Source organism: Raphanus sativus, chromosome 4 (assembly GCF_000801105.2).
Source record: "Raphanus sativus cultivar WK10039 chromosome 4, ASM80110v3, whole genome shotgun sequence".
Classification (NCBI taxonomy): domain Eukaryota; kingdom Viridiplantae; phylum Streptophyta; class Magnoliopsida; order Brassicales; family Brassicaceae; genus Raphanus; species Raphanus sativus.
This window is the reverse complement of record NC_079514.1, coordinates 43,046,798-43,052,797: the sequence shown is the minus strand read 5'-3', so window position 1 is coordinate 43,052,797 and position 6,000 is coordinate 43,046,798. Positions and strand designations below refer to the sequence as shown.

Below are 6,000 nucleotides of genomic sequence, written 5' to 3'. Positions count from 1 at the left end.
CGACACGCCGGGAGTCAGCGGACTGTACGAGGTGTTAAAGATCGTGGTCTGCCTCCCGATCGCGTTGCTTAGCTCGTCATATTCGGTTGCTAGCTTAGCTGTTGTTACGTGGCGACGAAGCTGGCTCTTGCCGGGTGGGAAAGATTAAACACAATCCTATGCCTCGGTGGAGGTGTAGGATCATGTGGGTTACTCGGATCTGTACCAGATGTATCCTCTTCTCCTCTTTGGTCAGTTTTTTTTTTAAAAAAATTAGGAACTTTTAGTTATATAATAACATTGGTGAAATGGTTTTAAAAAGGTGTTAGATAGTGTTTGTTACATGATGTTGTGTTGATAATCTTTCCTTGCTCTTGCAGTTATCACTGGATACGAAGGAAAAGGGAAACCTGCTCGGAGAGATACTGCTCCCATCGTTGTATCAAACCATGTTTCTTTTATCGAACCAATCTTCTTCTTCTATGAGCTGTCACCCACCATTGTTGCATCCGAGTCGCATGATTCGCTTCCTTTTGTTGGTACTATCATCAGGGCAATGCAGGTAGGCAGCTAGCTAGTCAGCACATATTTGGTTTTAAGATGCTGGGGGCCTCGTTTATACTATAAAGTTTCTGTTTTTGAATATGTTAAGGTGATATATGTTAATAGATTCTCACAAGAATCAAGGAAGAACGCTGTGCATGAAATAAAGGTATAGAGTTTCTTGTGGAATGTTTTTAGAACCTTTTTGTGGTTGAAAGAGGATTCAAAATGTTTTTGTTGTATTTGATACGCAATGTGCTTTCAAGGGATGTAAATACAGAGAAAAGCCTCCTCCGATAGATTTCCTCGCCTGCTGCTCTTCCCTGAAGGAACCACCACCAACGGGAAAGTTCTTTATCTCCTTCCAGCTCGGAGCTTTCATCCCAGGCTACCCTATTCAGCCTGTTGTAGTTCGGTATCCCCATGTACATTTTGATCAATCCTGGTGAGAGACTCTCTCTTTCCTGTCTTTCTATTCCTTCCTACAAAAAAAGTACAGTACTGATGTTTTATGAGATTTTTTTTTCAGGGGGAATATTTCTTTGTTGCTGCTCATGTTTAGAATGTTCACTCAGTTCCACAATTTCATGGAGGTATGCAATGTTTTTATCTAGCAAGCTTAGTTCATTGACTGTGTTCGGTGTTTTTAGAATTTCACTTATTTGGATCATTTTTCTCCGGAATGAAACAGGTTGAGTACCTTCCAGTAATATATCCAAGTGACACTCAAAAACAGAATGCTGTGCGTCTCTCCCAGAGGTATGTTTCTGGTGGAGACGGAGACTTCTTTTTTCTTTTTTTTGGCACTTAGTACTACTGATGGTATACCTGTGAATACAGACCAGTCATGCAATTGCAACCTCTTTGAATGTCGTCCAAACATCTCATTCTTATGGGGACCTGATGTATTGAACAGAGCATCTGAATTAAAGCTGGTACGTGCAGCTCACTGGTGGTTTTCCCTCTCTTGAATAGCTTCATATGGTTATATTTTTTTGTTATCTATGCCTCGTAGTTTCTTCAGAAACATTCATCTTGTTGATCACATTTTTTAAATGTTTTGTTTCAGGAAAACCCCTCAAATTACATGGTTGAAATGGCCAAGGTGTGCATCGGTAAGTTCATTCTATAGTGCTACAAGTTTGATGCTTCTCATTTACATCAAGGGACACATATCTAATGATTGTGATAACGTCATGTATATATGGTCCATCAAGAAAGAATGTTTCATTATTTTTATCCCTAGTGATTCCTGTTGCTCTGTCTTTGTTCCTTGCAGCTATTCAATATAAGTAGTTTAGAGGCAGTTCGGTATTTGGATACATTTTCTTCCATGAATCCAGACTCAAGGTAATGACTTTTTTTGCCGTATTTTAAGTTACTTGTCTTCTAAGTTGCAAATCTTCAGGAATTTTTTATTCTCTTTGCAGTGGACGTGTTACGCTACATGACTTTCTTCGGGTTCTTAAACTGAAGCCTTGCACTCTCTCTAAAGGGGTCAGTTTATGAATAATAAAATTATTTTTCTCGCCTTCGTTGTCTAATTTATATGCCTATGCTCTTATCTTATGCGTTACTTATACTGTTGTAGATATTTGGGTTCATCGATGTGGAGAAAGCCGGATCAATCACTTTCAGACAGGTACATACCTTCAGGGGATCACTTTTTGTAGAGATTCTTAGTTAAACAGTCTCTTTAAATCTCATCCTTCTTCTTCTGCTGATTGGTCTGCAGTTCTTGTTTGCCTCGGCTCATGTGTCGGCACAGCCACTTTTTCAGCAAACATGCGAGCTAGCCTTTTCCCACTGTGACGCAGATGGAGACGGCTTCATCTCAGTTCAAGAAGTAGATTTAGTTCTTCACCTCTTTTGTCATATTTGCTTTTGAGTTCTTATGACTTACTACTTTTCTTCCTTATCTTTGGCTCAGCTTGGAGACGTGCTGAAACACAACAATGCCAAACTCGAACAAGGACGAGGTAAGTGTGTATAGACACTCATCTCATCCATGAATCGGAAAATGTGTAGCTAAACGGTTTAGAGTTTCTCCGTGTTGTAGGTTCAAGGGATGTACATTCTGCTAGACGACGACAAAGACCAAAGAATCAGCAAGGATGACTTCTTGTCCTGCTTAAGAAGAAACCCTCTGCTCATAGCTGTCTTCTCCCCTATCTTGGCTCCAGCATAACACAGACAGACAAAAATTGATGGCCAAGATCGTGTGATGATACAACCATGTCTTTGTGGTATATCATTATATACCTTTTTGTTTTCTTTTTCAGATTGTAAAAAAAAAAATGAATGTCAAAAGATAGGGGCTGCTATGTTTTTGGCCTATCCCCCCCATCCAGTGAGTTTTGGACTATAACTGCGTGCCGTTTTGTACCAAAGAAAACGCTATGGTGTTTGCTCCTCTAGTTCTGAGTAAACTCTCATCTGTATTTGTTACCTTTTGTATCATCCAAATTTCTATTGTATCAGTGGTTATTATTTATTTTTTGACGTATATTATCAAAGCTCTTGCCTCTTAGTTAAGTCATTGCTAGTTTAATTTTTTCGACATTTGAAATCTAATATCTTAATTACATACTCTCACTGCTTAGTATAGCCCAGCCCCAGGTGGAGAAAGCTGACGCAAGCATTGGTTTATAACACTTTACAGAGAAACTAGGTGATTCTCCCGTGCTCATGCACGGAATAAATATTTACAAATAAGTATTTACTTTGTTTGTTTATATGTTTTAAGTAATCTTTTATTTGTATGTATAAAAAATTGTATTAAAATATCTTTATGTTTTAAGTATGATATTTTGTATTTTTAAACTTTTTTTTTGAGTTGTATATAGACGGTTAAACTAATGATGATTTTTCTCATTAGGTTAAAATTATCGTATTAGTAGATAATTCAGTTTATCCTCTTATATTTGTAAATATATTTCATAAAATTTTGTATAATTTGATATATCTTATTTTAGAAAAATAGAAAAATATAAATCAGATATTCATTAATAAACATAACTTGTAAAAACATTGAAAATTTATTCACGTATATGAACATATGCAAAATAGATACGTCATAATAATTGGTTGATTTAATTGTTCATATTTTAATTTGATTTCATTACTTGCATTTGGTATATGGGATATATCGTTTTTAATCATAATGTTTTGGTTATAATTAGACTAAAATAAAACGATTTTGCTAATTACATTTTTTTAGTTTACCTTAGGTTCATAAATATATTTATGTATAATTTATATATGTTTTTGATAAAATATATAAGTCTATATTTTGTTTTTTATGTTTTTGGAAAAATATGAAGAAAAATACAAATAAATTTTGTTTATGTATAATCAATCTTTTATATTCTAGAAATATTATTATCTTATAGAAAAATGTCTAAATTGTTTTATTAATATTATAAATTTTCTTTTTCTTATCAATATTTTAATACAAATTTGATTTAACTGAACATTAAAATTAAGATAAAAACAATTTTGTTTATTTTGAATTATATTTAAGAATGTGCATGTATATATTTAAAATTATAATCTTAGGTAGATTTTTCTATCTATTTATTTTAATTAAATATATTATATAAATATGTAAAATTGCATAATTGTCAAAAATTAAAATTAAAAAAGATTTATAAATATCTGTAGATATATATATAAGAAACTAATGATTTTACGATTTAATTTGATTTTATTATTCAATTTTTTTATAATTTTCTAAAAATATATATATTTTTGAAATATTTTTTATTTAAATGATATTTCGAAATTTGAAATGCCATAATTGAATATATTTATTTTAATGATGATTTATGAGTTATTACCATATTTTTAAAAGTCCAAAAATATAAATCGACAATAAATGTAATATATGAGTTATTACCATATTTTAAAAATTTTACCAAAAATATAAATTAACATTAAATATAATTTTCCATGTCATATTAATCTTTAAAACATGTCATCAATTTTAGTAGTCATGTCACAATTATTAATCTAGGTATTTTCCTGCATCATGTGTAGTGATGAATTTTTTGAAAGTTAAATTTTATATTTTAAAATGTAATTTATTAATATTTATTTTATTATTTTTACCAATAGTTAATATAAATATCATTAATTAAGCATACAATTAAGAGAAAATATTTTTTTTTATTTTAAATTATATTTAAGAATATACAGTATATGTATAAATAAAGTTAAAATCTTAGATAAAAAAATTATCTATTTCATTTGGTTAAATGTATTAAATCAACTTGTACTAAATTTACTAAAAATCATATAAAATTGTATAGTTATCAAAAATTAATATTTACATAATTTGTAGATATCTAAAAAAAACTAATGATATTACGATTTTTTTTTTTTAAATTCAGAAAATTTAGAAACTTTTAGATAATAAAATTTTATAATTATAAAAGTAAAATTATATAATATTTCGAAATTCTAAATGTCATATTTGAATATATTTATTTTAGTGATGATTTATGAGTTATTACCATATTCTACCAAAGTTTACCAAAATATAAATCAATATTTAATGTAATATATGAGTTATTGCCATATTCTACAAAGATTTCCAAAATATATATCAGCATTAAATGTAATTGTCCATGTCATATTTAACCATATGATATGTCATCAATTTTAATAGCCACGTCACAATTTTTTTGTGAAAACGATTGTAGAGAAGACATGTGGCAAATCACTTCGCAAATAATGTCTAGGGGATAACGAATTAAAAAAAGGACAAGTAGAATCTGAAGATGGAATAAGAACCGTCGGATGAAACAGCATAGGATGGTTTACAGCACGCTCTGTGGTCCCCTCCACTGGTGATGAGAATCTCATCTACCCCACGTGCCCGACATGTGTCGGTACCTCAACTGGGAAGTGCAAACTCTCTCCCCAATGGCCAAATCAGTTCTCTTTTTCACCTTCTCCAATTAAATCTCTTATTTTTATTAAGCTATCCACATTTTTAAATTCCAAAAATAAACAAATGTTCTACTTGGCAATAAAATATCTATATAATTTATTTTATTTATGTTTTTTTTTTTAAGACAATTTTTAACATGGTTGAATTCAATAGAATCGCAAGTCCGCTGATAAACTCATTCTCTAGGGCATTCAAATGTGTTCTAAAAACATGGATATTAATCTATGTTAGGTAAACATAACAATATGACTTAGTTTCGTATAGCAGGATGATCGAATCTAACACGTGTTAACATTTCAGGCCGTCCACTATTACTTGACCACAAGACCTATTCTTATTTTATGTTTTCACGTATTTTTAACCCAATATGTGTGATAAAAAGAAGCTCAGTTCAATCACAAAAGGAGTTTTGCATGTGACTATGTGCATTCAATATCAAGATCAAGGATCATACAATTTATTAGGTCCATTTTACCGTAATTTAGTTTTATAAGAGCATTTCCAATGTAACACTTAATTTCCTT

At 31.0% G+C, this 6,000-nt stretch overlaps 1 pseudogene; it reads left to right on the top strand.

Moving 5' to 3' along the window:
- The first annotated feature begins 208 nt into the window (after nt 1–208).
- On the top strand, nt 209–3,016 carry LOC130511365 (lysophospholipid acyltransferase LPEAT2-like; annotated as a pseudogene).
- The last annotated feature ends 2,984 nt before the right edge of the window (nt 3,017–6,000 follow it).